The sequence below is a fragment of the Elephantulus edwardii genome, unplaced genomic scaffold, assembly GCF_000299155.1.
Source record: "Elephantulus edwardii isolate Elephantulus edwardi_28Jun2011 unplaced genomic scaffold, EleEdw1.0 scaffold00015, whole genome shotgun sequence".
NCBI lineage: Eukaryota > Metazoa > Chordata > Mammalia > Macroscelidea > Macroscelididae > Elephantulus > Elephantulus edwardii.
The window spans coordinates 18,144,814-18,162,610 of NW_006399765.1; the positions used below are offsets into that span (position 1 = coordinate 18,144,814).

At 45.3% G+C, this 17,797-nt stretch overlaps 1 protein-coding gene across 2 annotated transcripts in view; it reads right to left on the reverse strand.

Annotated features, from left to right (window-relative positions):
• Positions 1-17,797, reverse strand: part of RIMS4 (regulating synaptic membrane exocytosis 4) — a 64,009-nt gene that overhangs the window by 16,081 nt on the left and 30,131 nt on the right. The gene's annotated exons all lie outside the window — the stretch shown is intronic.

A 17,797-nucleotide genomic window follows, 5' to 3' on the forward strand; every position in this document is an offset into this window, starting at 1 on the left:
CCTCTCCTCCGAAGCTGTTATTTATAGAGTATCTCTTATGTGCCCATAGGGAGCTCTGGTGGCTGTGCTAAGGTGCCAAGTGGTAAGGACCTGGGCTGTGAACCCAAAGGCTTGTGGTTCGAACCCACCAGCTGCTCCTCAGGAGAAAAACGGGCCATCTTCTCCCCTGTAATTTACTGCTTCTGATAACGTACTGGAAGGCCAGCTCTGAATAACTTCCAACTTGAATAGTACATGACGGCAACAACATTAGGTGTCAGGGGTGCACAGCTCAGGGCTCTATGAATTGAACCCGTTCAGAGTCGCCCTGGATGAAAGGCCTGATGTTTGACTTCAGCGAACATCCTGGGAGCACAGCATCAGCCCGACACACACGCGGCTGTCCTGAGTCAGTCATCTGGACGACAGCGGGTGGGATGCCATGTGTTACACTCCTTACCAAGCACTTTACGTGGATTTTGACCAGCGTTTCTCAACCTGGGCACCACTGACACCTGGGTCCTGGGCACTGGAGGATACGGAGCAGCATCCCTGCCTCTGCCTGCCAGAAGCCTGGTGGCAGTCCACTGCCTGCAGCTGTGGCAACCAAAAAACGTCTTCACACAGTGCAAACGTCCACCACCATGAGGACTACTGACTCCAACCACTGCTCTTCAGACCAAGCTGCCTGGGTTCGAATCCTGGCTCTCCTCCTCACTGGCTCTGGGTCTCTGGACAAATTACTCAGCCTCTCTGTGCCATCATTTCCTCTGCTGCAGAATGGGGACAACAGAGCTCTTCTGAGGATAAAGTGCCCTTTGTCCTTGCTACTCCCTCCCCCAGGACATCTGCCACCCAGCAGCTCACCCCATGGTTGTCTGCTGTGACCAGTCCTGTGACTCTCTGTTCTGACACCTGCTTTGTTCTTCTTCCTGACACCTGGCATGTTATACACGATAGTGGTTTCCTGACTAGTTTCCTGCATGTATAAGGTACACTCCATGAGGACTTGGGGCTTGCTTTGATCACTGAAGGAGCACACAGACAATCACTGCAGGTTACAGGCGTTCAATGGGCAACGCCATGGGAAAGGCACCTGGATGAATGAGGCAATGGATGCAGAGTCCTGAGAATTGTCTCAGTCCTCACAGCCACCCTGAGGTGGACACCATTCTCACCACCTCCACGCTGAGGACAAGAACCACCCAGAGGATGAGGGGACTCACATGGAGAGCGGTCAGGAGGGGAGGTTGAGGGGACTCGCATGGAGAGCGGTCAGGAGGGGAGGTTGAGGGGACTCACATGGAGAGCGGTCAGGAGGGGAGGTTGAGGGGACTCGCATGGAGAGCTGTCAGGAGGGGAGCTGGGACCCAGCCCTGTGGGGGGCGGGGGCTCTCTCCATTGTCCAGTGACTGCAGGTTGGCACTGTGTCTCCCACCCACCGTGGAGGGACTGTGAGCTGGCTAGAGGTGGGAGACAGAAGAGCAGGGGGGTCTTTCCTGAGCCTCAGACAGAGTCTGGGGGGTGAGGGGTGTCCCTCAGGTGCTGCATGAACACTTGCTGTTTGATCCATTGGGTAGAAGCAGCTAGATCCCCCATGTGGGGCTCTGCAGGTGAGCAGGAGAGCTACACCTGTGTCCCAGGAGGTACAGCGAGGTCAGAGCACTGCCCACTGGGCTTCTCCTGGCTTCTCTCCTCCCTAGCTCAAAAACGGTGCCTGCTTCATCTCAGACTTTAGACTCTCTCTCTCTCTCACACACACAGATGTTCCATGCATTTCGTAGGGAGTGTGCCCATATGTTTCTAGATCTCCAGAAACAACTGTGTTATTCAGAAAGAGAGATGACCACACACACAAAGAAAATGTGTGTGCACGTACACACACATGCACGCGCACGTGCATGTGCACACACACACACACACACATATACACACACGGATATAGATGCAGAGGGTTCAAGTGTGTGAACATATGTCTGCATATCTGTATCTGCTTTGATTGAGGGATCTATCTCATTATGCGTTTCTGAAGCTATATGGAGAGGTGTATCTGAGTGAGAGAGAGAGTGTGTACGAGGCACGCACACACACACAGAGATGCACATACTTAAGAGGTCTACACAACCCTCTGAAGAACACACATGGAGAAACCAACACTCGGGATTTGTCGGAGCCTGTCATACTGAATGCTTATGAGCATGTGAGGGAGCGCTGTGCGCCCCTGTGTCTATTTCCACCTCTTGCTACCACGTGTTCCTTCTTTAGCTGGTATCTGCAGCCTCTCTCTCTCTCTCTCTCTCTCTCTCTCTCTCTCTCTCCCATCTCTATTTCCCTGTGGATAGCGGACACAGCAACACAGAAAAAGATACAGAAATACACACATGCTCACACAGACTCACAGTTATAGAGACACTCCTACACACACAAACACACACACACGCACACACATGCACACACATGTGCACATACAGAGTGGTGTGTATAGTGATAAATACATCCCCCACTGGGGATACAGGCCCACAGCCAGGCACCCTGCAGGATACCTGCCTGGACTTTGTACCTCCCTGCTGTGTCCAGTTCTGGAGCCCCATACCGCTCTGTCTCTACCCACCAGGGTCTGACACATTTCTCCCGGGAAAGGGTGGGCCAAAGCATAACAGCAATCCAATCCCCATGGAGCTGAGGAGGAGGCGGCATGGAGAGGTGTTCTTTGCATCATGGTGGCATTTTGCAGCCTGCAAAGTATTTTGCTAGCTTCACAACAGCTCTGGCTCACCACCCAGGCAGCGCTTTGCAATTGGCTGGCCCAAGGGTAGAGTCCTGGCTGCAAATGCTCCTAGCTGCATGTCCTGGGAGTCAGACAGCACCTACCCCAGCGGCTGCTGAGAGGACTAAACGGTGGACTATTCACCACAACACCAGCATGTGTTGTTGTCATGCTGTGGCTGGGTACTGTCATGATGATATTTTTACTCACAGAGACCCTACATGACAAGGGAGGCTTGCCCTCAAAGGCTTTCTAAGCTGCACTCTGCAGGTAGTCAGGTCTTTCTGCTGCAGAGACCCTGGGCGTGGTTAGTAGTTAAGCCAGCACTTAACCATCTGCATCACCAGAAGAAACTAATCTGTCTTGGAAGGAGTACAACCAGAATGCTTCCTAGGAGCAAGGCTGGGGAGAGTTTATCTCACATACTTTGGCCCTGTTTCAGGAAGGGCCAGCTCCTGGAGAAGGCAGCATGTCTATGAAAAAGAGGAAGGCTCTCGATAAGATGTATTGACACAGTGGCTGTATCAGAGGGAATCAACACAGCATCCACTGTCAGGGTGATGGAGGAACAGGCTGTGTCTGTTCCATGTTGTCCATGGTAGGAATTGAAATCAAGTCAAAGGCAATCAGCAATAACATATTTTATCAAGCCCAATATACTTCATTTTCCTTATCTATGTAAAAGGGATAATACAGCAAACTCTTAAAGCTGTTAGAGGATTAAATGTAACATAAAACCAAGCCAAACCTACTGCCACCCAGTCAACTTGGCCTCATGGTGACCCTCTGTTATGTCTGATTCCAAATCTTAACAGGAGCAGATAACCCAACTTTTTTTTTCTTTTAAATGTGGAGTGGCTGGTTGATCTGAGCCACTGAACTTCTGATTAGTAGTCCAGAAAGCAACCCACCAGGCCACCAGGGCTCAAGTGTTAACAACGCCAAACTCCGCTACTGTCACATTGACTCTGAATCACAGCTATGCTCCAACAGGGTTTAACACTGGAAACCCTTAAGAGGCTGCCCCTGTTCCTGTCACAGAATAGCTGGTGGATTCAAACTGCTAACCTTTGGGCTTTTCTCAGCTGTAATATTCACAGAAGCATGTCTCCAGGAATTGCTGCGTGAATTCGAATCACCACCATTTAATAGTCAAGCTCACACTGTTCGCACCACCAAGGGACTAGGCCCTCCCCTCATCAGGATCCCCTATATGAGTTCTGTCTTCCTTGAGTCCCCTGACTTTTACCTCTATGAAGTTATCTGTTCTATTGCACCATGAATCATTCTTGGTCTCCCTGACTGGGATCTGTGATGACAATGTAAGCACACAGCTCGTTTGTGTTTTCAGCACCAAGGACAGCTCTAAGCAATCCGAGTCACCACTAAAATTGTGATTAAATTATTTTACTTAAGATGTGTCCCCTAGAAAAATGGTAATTCTCTGGGAAAGAAAACAACTAAGGTTTACTCAGCCATGGAGAATATGTTTAATAGGTTTTCTTCCTCAAAACAAATATTCGTAAGGAATGTCGTTGCCCTGTCCTGTGCCAACCTCATCATCTCTGATATATTTGAGCCCACTGTTACAGTCCTGTGTCATTCCATCTTGTTGATGGTCTTTCTCTCTTTTGCTGACCTTCCACTTTTTCAAGCACTATGTTTTCTTCAAGGACTGGCCCCTTATGACAGTATGTGAGATGAAATTTCACCATCCCTGACTCCAAGAAAACACCCTAGTTGCATTTTCTCCAAGACATATTTGTTTGTTCTCTTGGCAGTCGATATTCAGTGCTCTTCTCCAGAATCATAACTCAATTCTTCTGTCATCTTTATTAATGAATATAACTTTCAGATTCATAGAAATAATTTAAAAGACCATGGCTTGGATCAGGTACATCTTTGTCTCTTAATTGACATCATTGCTCCTTAACACCTTAGAGAGGTTCTCGAAAGCAGATTTTACAATGTAACATGTCTTTTGATTTGTTGACTGCTGGTATCAAGATGCTGATTGTGGATCCAAGCAAGACAATTTTACCCTTTTCTCCATCTATCAGGATGTTGCCTATTGGCCCAGTGATGAAGATTTTAATTCTTATGATCTTGAGATGTTATCCAGCCTCCTCAGTTTCAGCAAGCAAGGCTCCAATATCTACATAATACACTTGTTGATGATATTCCTCCAATCCTGATGCCACATTCTTCTTTATATAATGCAGCTTCTCAAATTACTTGCTCAGCATACAGACTGAAAAGGTATGGAGAGTGGATACAGCTTTAATGCACACTCTTCTTGCTTTTACACCATGCAATGTTCCCTTTTTTGTTCAGACAGCAGATTCTTGGTCTAGGTATAGACTTCACATTACATAACCAAGTGCTCTGAGATTGTCATTCTTCTCAGCGTTAGCCATAATTTGTTGTGATACACAGAGACAAATGTCTCTGCATAGTCCATAAAATGCAAATAGACATCTTTTTGGTATTCTCTGCTTTCAGCCAGGATCCATCAGACATCAGCCATGATATCCCTGGTGCAATGGCCTCTTCTAAATCCAACATGAATTTCTGGTAGTTCTTTGTGAACATACTGTTCTAGCCATTTTTAAACAATCTTCAGCAATACTTTTCTTGCATACAATATTAACGATAATTGTTTTAAAATCTCCACATTCCGTTGGATCATCTTAAAATGGACTGTCTTCCAGATTTCATAAGGAATAAAATAATTTTTTAAAATTATAAAATATAATGTCAGTACTAGTCTTTCATTTAAAATAATTTGAGAGTCTGAAAATTATGAAAAAGAATGTGACACCAGGATTGGAGGAAGCTGCATTAACAATCTGCATTACGTAAATGACCCACCTTGCTTTCTGGAAGTTAGGAGGATGTAAAGTGCTTTCTGCAGAAGATCAAGGACTATAAGTTTCAATATGGACTGCACATCAAGAAAACAAAAATCCTCACCACAGGGCCAATAGGCAACATCATGATATGATGAAGAAAAGATTGAAGTGTTCAAATATTTCCTCTTACTTGTATCCACAACCAGTGCCCTTGGTACCAGCAGTAAAGAAAAGATTAATTGCATTGGGAAATATACTGGTAAGGACCTCTCCAGAAGACAAAACAGCAATGATGTCAGTGTGAATCAGTGAATCAGTGTACCTAATTCAAGCCGTGGTATTGCCCAGTACCTGCTATGTGTCTGAAAGCTGGACAATGACTTACGATCACAGAAAAATCATCAATGCCTTTAAGTTGTGGTTCTAGACAAGAGTACAGAATATTCCATGAATTGCCTAGAGAATAAACAGGTCTGTCCTGGTAAAACCAGATTGCTCCTTGGAGACAAGGATGGTGAAACTCCATCTCATACACTTTGGCCATATTGTTGTGAGGGGCCAGTTCTTGGAGAAGGATATCATACTTGGAAAGGTGGAGGGTCAGTGTAAGAGAAAAAGACTCTCAACGAGATGGACTGACACAGTGACTGTAACAATGGTCTTGAGTCTATCAGAGTTAATGAGCATAGCACAGGACAGGGCAGGCTTCAGAGCTATTACTTATTACTCATGGGTTTGCGATGAGTCATAGTAGACTCAACAGCACACAACAACAACAACAACAACAAAATCCTGAGAGACAAATATTTTGTCTAAATTTTATCATATGGAAACATGCTGAGAGTAGTGCAAAAAGATTTGCCAAAGGTTCACATCAGAAAAAAAAGAGACAGACTATGAGCCCAGGTCTGTGGGGAAAATGATCGTCTACTTATGATTGCCGAAGGTCCCAGGATGGTGGTAGTCAAAAGCAGAGGAAGCAGGGAATACAGTCCTCTCTCCGTCTGACACTTTATTTTTTTTTTATTTTATTATTTTTGTGTGTGTGTACCGTCAAATCAGATCTGACTGGTACAGGAGGAGATTGTCCCTCCTTCCCCGGCAGAGCATCTGGTAGATTTGAACCGTTCACCTCTGGGATTGTAGTTGCAGCTCCTTGCCACTAGGCCACCAAAGCTCCCCTCCCGTCTGACACTTTAAAGAGGATGGACATTATTAGTTTTGATGTCCAGATAAGGAACACAATACTGAGAGGTTAAGTGACACGGCCTGGGTCCTTAGACTCTAGAATTCCTAAACAGGTTACTGACTAGTGTCTAACTAATAGCAACTCTCTAAGTGGTTCACTCAGGTGAGTCCATCTTTCTGTCTGTCTCTCTCTTCGAGTTGGCATCAGTCCACAGCTCACCCTCCATGGGTTTCTGAAGCTGTAAACTGCATAGAAGGAGACTGTACATCCATGGAACTGCTGGTAGATTCAAACCAACAAAGAGGCTTTGCCTTTGATTTTACAGCATAACCCTCCACAGATTACTCCACTCAGTAGATAAGTTGTTGCTGTTGTTGTTATGTGCTGTCGAGTCACCTGTGACTCATAGTGGTCCTATGTACAACAGCTCTGAACCCTGCTCTATCTTGAGCCAATTTCACTGTCTCTGAAACACCTACCCCCATAACCCCAGTCACGGAGTCAATCCATCTCATCCAGGGTCTTCCTCTCTTTCACCGTCCCTCCAACCTTCCAAGCATAATGTCCCTCTCCAAGGACTGGTCCTTCTTTGCAACATGGTGAGTAGATTATATTAAACGGGAGGTTTAAAAAAGCACCAAGGCCACTAGCTCAGTGCTTCCACAACCACTCTTCTTGCCCCTTAAGGTAAATACCCCGGAGAGTACTGTCTTTTGTTCTGCTTAGCACGCCTCCAATCACTGCTCAAGTCTCAAGAAAAGCCATCTGGAAATTGAAGGCTAAGCTGATCTAGGCGCCGAGGCCTCCACATCCTTGATGCTACCTCTAGCTGCATTTCTAGAGGTTCAGGAAGCACAAACTCTGGGTTGAAGGTCCATGCCTTCCGTCCTCTCCCTATTAATGCTCATTGCTTCAAAAGCAAAAGTGATCCCATCTGGAAGGAATAATTTCATTGTGTCAAAAGGCAACCTGGACCCAAAAAGGACAGGAGTTGGTAATAGTTGTATTAAAATTCAGATCTCCTGATCTCCAACCTGCTTCTTTTCACAGTCAAAAGCAATTCACCAATATTTCCTAAGCATTTTCAAGATACAGAACAGCCTTGTAGTTAAAAGGTGAGCAATGAAGCTTGACTTCACGGACTGGAAACCTGGCCCATCATGAGAATTACACAGCCTTTTAGTGCCTTAGTTTCCTCCCTCTCAAGAAACGGAGAAATAACAGGACCTCCCTGACTTCTAACACCATAGTTTGATCTTGCCCTTCTTGTATTTTTGCTCTTGTTGTTGGGTGCTATCAAATTGGTTCCAATTTATAGCAATCCCATTGGACAGAGTACAACTACTCCAGAGGGCAGTCTACACTGTAATCTTTACAGAAGCAGGTCATTTGATATTTCTTCTGCGAAGCCACTGATATGTTTGAACCACCAACCCTTTTGGTTAGCCACTGAGTGTTTAATTGTTGCACTACTAGGGATCTTTTCTATTTGTATATAGAGAGAATCAGTGTAGAGACCTTAGTGTGTGGCTACTTTTATGTAATGGTATGTTTGTGAGATTAATCCACGTTTATTGTTTCATTACAGCTCATTCATTCTCACTGCCTTATTGTATTATATTGTGTGAATACATCAAAATTATTCTCAACCATTCTTTTGTTGAAGAGCATGTGGGTAGTTTCCAGTTTGAAGATATTACAAATAGCTCTGCTAAAAACGTTCTTGTATGAGTTTTGGGCATTTGAGTGAAATTGCTGGATCTTAGGATATGAATTTGAAATGCCATTTAAAATCAGTTAAGTATGATGTAGGCTGTAAGGTCAACACATTAGATTATCCTACAGACAGAAGCAATGTTGAGAAGAAATAGGGCTCAAGACAGGAATATTTTGGGAAGAAGGATGATGTCAAGGGTGGTGATTTAATACTTTTCTGGCTCATTTTTATACTGCATAAACTCAATATTTGTAAGTGACAATATTCAGGGTAGAGAGCACCTACAAAATGAAGAGTGAAAAAAGCTCAGAATGGCAGACATTCACTAAAAGCTGGCTATTATTATTATTAACCTTTTCAAGGACCAGTGGCCAACTGCCCATTAACATCACCTGCCATAACTAGTCATTATTACATAGAGGCCTCTTCTCCACTTAAATATCTCTGAAAATAAGGTGTGAGTGAGAACCAAAACTATGCTTTATCTCCATGGTGGTACATATACTGAAGTTGTGACTTACGACTGAAAGCTTCTGAAACCTTGTGTCACTGAGTTGACTCCAACTCACAGTGGCTTATGGGGCAGGGTAGGAGGGCCTTATCAGGTTTGCAAAGTTATAACTGTCACAGAAATAGATTGCTACATCTTCCTTCCACAGTGGACTGGTGGTTTTGAACCATCAGTCTTTTGTTTAGAAGGCAAGTACTTAATTACTCTGTCACCAAGGCCCCTCCATTGCTATTAAATATTCTCTCATTGCTATTGAGGTGGAACTGAGTTTCTGAGGCTGTAAATACCACAGGAGGAGATTGTCCATCTTTCTTCTAAGGAGTGGCTAAAAATTTGAATGGCCACACCAGATGCTCTACTGGAGACGGAGGGACAAACTCCTCCTGTACCAGTCAGATCCGATTTGACGGTACACTCACACACAAAACAATAAAAAATAAAAAAAATTTGAATGGCCAGAGAGGCACAATTTTTGGGTAACTCCCTATAGACTAAGCCATCAAGAGCTATGAATGAAGTACAGGACACCATTAGATGCTATTCAGGTTGGCAGGAACTGTCCGTGGTGCTGAACAGGGGCGGAAGCTCAGATATCAGATTACATGGCATCTCCACTCCACACCATCCCCTTCCCCCCACACACACACACTCTCCACCAGTTTGCTGATGTCAGAAATCACATCCTTAAAGAATCATTGCACAGAAAGAGAGGAACTCCCACTTAGAGAGCCAGACACTAGGTTATAGTTCAATGTACATTAACTGAATCCTCCCAATCACATCACAGGTGAACACCGTCTCCACCTTAGACAAAGCTGAAGTCCAGGGAGGTTAAGTAACCTGCCCAGTGCGGTAAAGCTTAAGAGGCAGCGTGATCTGGGTTCACATGCAAACTGGAGTGCAATTTCTCCTTTGGACTGCTTTATACAGGGCACCAGCCAGCACCATTGAGTTGATTCCGACTCACAATGACCCTTTGGAAGAGTATGATGTCTCCAAGGCCCCAGATCTTTACAGAAGCAGACTCTCCCAGAGCGGCTGGGGAGGAGGGTTGGAACCGCCAACCTGGATCTTAGCAGTAGGTTGTTTTAACTGCAGTGTTACCAGACAGCCTCACGTGGATCCTTATAGGGGAGTTGCATTTCTCAGACCTTTACCCTAACAGAGACTTAAAGGAGAACTGGAGAGTGGATCAGGTAGCTTCAAAGATGAGATGAGGAGAGCATGGGAGACAAAGGGTACATGTCAACCACAGGAGAGCCCTAGGGGGGGCGGCTATAAAGATTTTGAAGAGTCACTGTACACTAACTAATGATTAAAAAAAAAAATTAAAAAAAGGCTTACCCTAGAAGGAAATCTTCTTCGCACTTATTCAATAAAAATAAACATTTACCAAGTTAATTTCATCTGTCCTGCTATTCTTGGTCTTGGAGATATAAATAAGACAGTCTTCGTCCTCCAACTCATAACAATGTCCTGCTGTCAAGATGATTCCAGCTCGTGATAACCCTCCAGGGGTCTCTGAGCGACTAGTCCCCGTGGGAGCAAACGGCTTCATCCTTTCCCTGCGAAGGAGCTGGAGGGCTCAAACTGCTCATCTTCTGGTGAGCAGCCCAACGTTTAACCCACCACACCACCAAGGCTCCTCCCCTGTCCTCCAGGAACTTATAATTAGTAGAAAGAGGTGGGGAGAGGTAACAGGAAATGAATATCATTTGTTGTAAAAATTCTTATTAAGTGCTACTCAGTGCCAGGACCTCTACTGGAGACACAGGACACGGAGATAAATTAAGCCTCGGCTTTGCTGAAACTCCCACTCAACCAGAATAGAAAGCCAAGTGAAGAGAAATTATAACAGTAGGTGGGAGTGTGGAATATATTGAACTGCTAACCGAAAGGTCAATAGTTTAAATCCACAGGAAAACAATGAACAGTTTCCTCCATAAAGACTGGCAGCCTTGGAAAACCGATGGAGGGTTGTTACGCGTCAGAACTGACCCGACAGCACTCAGTGTAACAATACACACACTTTAAAGGCAGAGACATACACCGGTAACTACAGTAGCTGTTGTTTTTGTTCTGTGCCATCAAGTCAGAAGCGACTCACAACTGACCCTCCGGCAGGTTCTCCGAGGCAGGAAACTGCCTCCTTTTCCAATGGAGCACCTGGTGGATTCGAACCACATGCCACCAGAGCTCTGTGGCTGAACACGGGATAGTCAGTGAAACAAAGGAGGTAGAGGCAGGGTCTGGATGGTCAGAATAATTGTTTCAATAATGAGCTCAGAGTTGATTGCGTTTATAGTATTAGATTTCGTTAGAGAGCCAAGCACTATCTTCAGAGCAGCTACAACGTCAGGCCACAGTGAAAAATGGAAAACAAGCAGAGAGAAGGCAAAGATGTGGACCCGAGTGTAAACAGAAGGCAAGAGGCTGGTTGCACAGCAAATGTACTTAGGGAAAGGAGAAGAGAGTCTACACTTAACAGGAGGGGCCAATGGGAACCTCAGAGGAAGACAATATCTAGTCCCCACGGGTGGCTGCCTATCAGGAAACCATTCCCAACAGCACAGAAAGCAGGATGAGAAAGTTCTAGAAGAAACTGGTTTGTGAGCAAAAGGCTGAGTCCATCTCCCCAGTCTGGCACTGGGAAGCTTTGCGACTGCATTCACAGCTCCAGGATATGCCCCAAACCTCTACTATACGTCTGACGTCACACACATACCAGGTGTTCCATCCACGCTGAATTACTCATCATTCACTAAGCACAGCCCACGCACGTCCATCCTCTTGATAGCACAGACTCTGGAGAGAGAAGACTTGGGTTTGGGATTCAAACTGCTGACCTTTGGGTTAGCATCCCACCACCACCACCACCACCTTCTGAGTTAAGTCACTGTACCTGAGCCTCAATTCCCTCAGACGACAGGGAAAATAGACCTGACATCAGTTCGGTGTTTACTAGGCTATCATAACAAGGGGCTTCTGTCTCAGTGGCTCACGCTGAGATGTAGTGCAAGGTTATCCTTGTTAATAGTAAATGTCCTTTGTGGGTCAACTGAGGCTCCATTCCACGTCCTTTCATCCAGGATAAAGGAGCAAGCCCACTTGGGACACAGTATTCTCACGGCAGAAGGATCATAGGATAGAAGGAACTGAACCACAAGAGAGCTCTTCTAACCAACACACTTTTTTCAATGTTATGTTGCAGTTTTTAAAATGTACAGAAAGCATGAAAAGTGACTGCTAATAATTTAAAGGTGTTGCTAGGCAGTACAAATGGTTGACACAGTCAGCCGCTTGGTGAGATGCATGGATGTCCAAGTCCACCAGCAGTAATGCGGAAGAGAGACCTGGAAATCTACTTCAAAGAAACTACCCCACTGAAGACCCCAGTTCTACTCCGACACTCATGAGGCTGTCATGAATCACAGCTGATCTGGTAGCGACTGGTTAATAGTGTGGAAAGAGCAAAGGCTTGGAAGGGGGTCTCCCCTTCCCTCTCCCCCCCTCTGTACAGACCATAAGAAATGCGTCAAGCCACCACGTGACTTGTTCTACCAAGGCAGTGACATAGCTCATCTTGGTTCGTGTCGGCTGAATGAAACCACATAACCATATGCACAATGACTGTCGTGACAAGATAAAGGCACTTGTAAATCACAGCCACTCTTAATGCTTTCATAATAGAAAGTGAAAGGTGAAAACAGGAACAAACCACTGTTGTCAAGTCAATCCTCACTCAAGACAATCTTCTAACAGGTTTCCAAGGCTGTACAGTTTATAAGAGGGAACAATCGAGTCCTTTCCAAAGGAATGCCTGGTGGAGTCTAATGGCTGACTTTCGGTTACCTGCCACACACAATGTGTTAACTCTGAGTCTCAGAAGACTCAGGATGTAAGTACAATTCAAAAGAAATCTCCTCTCACTTCGTCTCACTTACATTGGGCATGTTGCTAGGAGTGGTTATTCCTTAGAGAGAGACATCATACTGGGAAAAGTAGAGGCTTGGCAAATGAGAGCAAGACCAGGTGGACTGACACGGTGATGGCCACAATGGGCTCCAGTGTGTCAGGCACTGTGAGGATGGCACAGGATAGAACAGGGTTCAGATCTGTTGTTCATAGGTCTCCATGGGTCATACTCGACTCGACAGGATCTAACAACTCACAATAAAAATTTATGCACCAGTGTTTTTAGCTGTATTCGTAATGCCCATCAACTGAGCAACAGATAAACTGTGGCACAACCATGTATTGTTATTGTTGTGTTGTTGTTGTTGTTATGTGCCATCGAGTCACTTGCGACTCATAGCGACCCTATGTACAACAGCCCTAAACTCCGCTCTATCTTGTGCCAATCGCACTGTCTCCGATACACCCATCCTGATCACCCCAGTCCGTGAATCAATCCACCTCATAGAGGGCCTTCCCCTCCTGCGCCGTCCCTCCACCCTCCCAAGCATGATGTCTTTCTCCAAGGACAGGTCCCTACTTACAACATGTCCAAAGTATGTCAGACGAAGCCTCAGAATCCTTGCCTCCAAGAAGCAGACCAGTTTACTAAAATATAAAAAGGAACGAAGTAGACGTACATGCTACAGCACAGATTAACCTTGAAAACATTATGCTGTGTGAAAGAATACAAGCTCTGGCTGCACAGTGGTTACAGCACCCAGCTGCTGAAAGGTTGGTGGTTCAAATCCACTAGCTGCCCCAAGGGGTAAAGACGTAACTGTCTGTTTCCATAAATATGACAGCCTAAAAAACCATCTGAGGCAACACTACCCTGTTCTATAGGATGATTATGAGTCAGAAGTGGTTTGATGGCAGAGGGTTTGATTTGTGGGGGTATTTTTAAGTGAAAGCAGCTAGTCACAAAATACCACATATGGGATGGCTCCTTTTTTATGAGATGTGTAGAACTGGCAAATCGAGATAGAAAGAAGAAACATGGTTGCCAAAGGTTGGGGGAAGGGGAGAATGGGGAAAGTGATTGCTGATGGGTATGAGGTCTCTTTTTGGGAAGATTAAAATGTTCTAAATTGGCTGTGTGATGGTTCCACAAGTCTGTGGCTATACTAAAGCCACCGACATGTATATTGTTTTCATTAGACTCCTCCGTAGTCATACTTACTTTGTAAGCTGGACATCAATAACATTAGCATTTTTTTGTCTCTTATCTTTTCACAACAATCAGAATCTGTGAAATACTTTACTTCAAAGCAAAATGTACATGAAGCCAAATATGTGATATTCAGTGACTCAGGGATAGTACACCTATCTAAGGAGACGGTTTTGGCATGCACTCCTAAATGGTTACAGACAGATGGTGTTTGCTCACTGTACATTTTAAATGGGTGTATTGTATGGTATGTGAATTACATCTCAATCAAGCTGGTAACTCTATCTCTTCCATCAGCTCTTTATCTATCTGTTTTCTCCATATACACTGACTCAAGGGGGTCAAGAAGCCATTAGTATGGGGGTAGAGAACCTCCTTCCATCAAAAGCTGAACTCTGTTAGGAGCAAGAGAAGCTCCAGCTGAGCAAGGGACCAGCCAGCAAATGAACACTGCTGTAAAGGTCAGACAAGGCCCAGGTGCTACAATGTGGTCCACTGGCATGACATCTTCAAGATCCCCAAGAGTACTTATATCCCCAGTAAGACATACGGATAGAAATATGCAGGGGGCACACAGAGACTAGGAAGGTGGGATTCTTTACTCCTAGCCCCACAAGGTCAAATCTTCTGGGCCTCGGGCTCTCCACCACCACTTCCTAAATCTATACTAGGTCAGCTCCCTTCAGACTCTCATAGGCCCAGGAGAATGAGCTGGAACCAGATGGGACTAATTGAAGCCACCTGGCACCAGTACACACCATAGAAGGGGATTTTTTTTTCCTTGTTGTGTACCATCAAGTTGGATCTGACTTGTACAGGAGGAGATTGCCCTTCCTTCTCCAGTACAGCATCTGGTGGATTCAAACCATGTGCCTTCAGGATTGAGGCACAGTTTCTTGCCACTAGACCACCAGAGCTCCCTTAAAAATTTTTTTATTTGCCAGTACATACACATAGTATGTTGCAGAAAATTCTTGAGCTTACAGCTGATGAGCTGAACATTATTTTTTGGAGCTACAAACCTTGGTTCTCATACAAAAGAAGAGCAGCAGAGATAAGAGGAAGAACATATTGGCAAGATGTTAAAACTTCAGGGTCTGGTCTCACCTCGGCTACTGACTTCCTTGTGACATCAGACAAGTTTCTGCCCTCTCTGAGTTTCAGTATCCCCAACATGAGAGGACTGAACTAAATTAGAGATGACAGATTTTCTCTCTTTTGCCAAATCTGGTAGCTGTTGCCTAAAATATCTTGCACTAAGAATTCTTAGACGGTATCTGATTTGGCTGAAAAGGGTGTGGTGATTGATTAGTGATGCCTGCCATGGTCCCAGGAAAGAGCTCCTTGATTGATTGCTGATGTCTGTCAAGGTCCCAGGCTTGGAGGGCCACAGACTCCCTGCCAGGTTATCAGGCTACCTGGAGAGCTCTTCCAGTTGTAACATCCCATTGCTCCTTTGGAATCATGCCAGATTGGGGAAGCACAAGGCTTGCTTGTCCTCAAGGGGGCAGGAATGGATAATTCTTTAGGTTGCTGGCTTTTCAAACCTGCAGCCCACAGCCCCCTTTGAGAAGAGGTAGCAGAATCCCTGCTCAGTGGCAGGGAAGGACAGCATGTCCTTGCACTTCCATCCTTGGCTATTTTTAACTCCAAGGACAGAGTCTCAGGCTGAGCTAAAATAGAGAGGGCTGCGGGCCACCCAGCGTCCTGAGGGAGGGGAAGCACCACCCTCCCATCCTTCCCAAGGGGCTTGAACATGGGCCTGGTGAGAGCAAAGGCAAGGTGTCAGCGGCAGGAAGGTGCTTTACACCTGTGTGGATTCCTCCACGGGTCCCTCCTGCTTCCTTCGTGCAGCACAGACCTCTCGACTAGCCCCTAGTCAACTGACCCCAGGAGGGTGCTCACCCATTCCGTCAGTCTACACATACAAGCTGGGCCCTGGACTAGGGCTGGTGGTACAGCAAGGGGCAAGACAGATGGGGGCTCTTGCCTTGGAGCCCTTCCAGCCTAGGGCAGAAGACACGGATGGCAGCATAACTATGTGGTTACAACTGCAGCAAGTGGGTAGATGAGAACGGCACTAGGGTCATCCCGTGTGCACATGAGTTCCTCAAGAGCCAGGGGATTCGCATTCACCTTTTTACAACTAGAAGCGAGGGCAGAACCTGGCACAAAGGTTGTTAGGTTCCATAGTGACTACAGCTCAAAGACACTATGAAAAACAAATCCCAACCTTGCCCTATCCGGCACCGTTCTCACAATCTCTGTCACGTGCAAGCCCACGGTGGTAGTCACTGGGCCAGTACATCTTGTTGAGGGTCTTCCTCGTTTTTGCCTACCCCTCATTTTCCCCAGCAAGATGCTCTGAGGACTCGTACAAGGGATGGGACTAGAAATGTGTATTGATTGGAGATACGGCAAATGAGACATCTTTTGGCATCTGAAGATCCTACTCAGGGTTGTCTCAGTTTAAGTAAGATTTAGCCATTCACTTATCAGATACATTCTGAGTACTTTGTACATGTCAAATGCAGTTCAAGAGGGCAGCATATGAGATGAGGTTCTAGGTTATAGGGTGGAGAAGGGGGGACCTACACTGTCTGCCCCAAGGAAGCCATTGCTATCAGAGGCCACTGTTACATCCTTTTCCCATCGTCCTTTCCTTCTTTGACAGGGAGACTGTAGCAAAGGAGATGAGAGAGCATACAATGGAATGCAGGTGTGAATGAAGGATAGCGTGAAAGACAACGTAGATGAACGTTGTAAGCAAACCAATATAAAATTTTCTTTAAAAAATGGAATGCAGGTTACATTCCCTTCCCATCCTTTAACAGTTCAGTAGGTTTTAGGAGCCTTCTGGTGGTGCAATGTTTAAGCATTCTGTTCCTAACCAAGAGGTCGCAAAGGCTAGGCAATCTATTCTCATGAAGCAGTGCTACTTCCTAGAGCCAACTTGAAAGAACCCAACATCCAACGCATCTTCCTATCAGTCAAAGGTAAGAGGTTTCACCACCTGCCCCACCAGCTTTGTAAGAAGCAAATAGTAGTGATAATAGTTACAGCAGTGACTGTCCTCCACTGAGAAATTTTTCACCAAATACATGGTCACCTACAGCAGGGACAAATCTATAATAAGCACTCAATAAAAACCTCCACGAGGCTGGATTTCCAGACATGCTTGTATAATAGTAATAATAACAAATCATTATGAAATAAGAGCCTTACCACTGCACTGGGCCCATATCCATGTGTCATCTAATGACCTAAGAGGTAAGTACTATTATTATGTCCATTTAACAGATGAGAACATTGAGACAAAGGTTAAGCCATTTATTCAAGGATCTACCTAATACAGGGGGGTGGGGTGGGGTGGGAGAAGGGAATTTGAACTCCTATCTGTCTGGATCTGAAATGTATGTAGTTTTGTGGTCTTGTTTAGCCATCCTTTTATTCCAATCTGTTGCTTCTGTAAATCTAAGGTATGTATTTCATCAGCACAAAAAGATGGATCATGTCCTGGTGTGTATTTTAGTCTGTTAGGTGCACCTGATCCAGGCCATAGTCTTTGCAATTACTTGCTATGCATCAGAGAGCTGGACAATGACTAGGGATGATAGAAGGAGAATTGATGCTTTTGAGCTGTGGTACTGGAGAAGA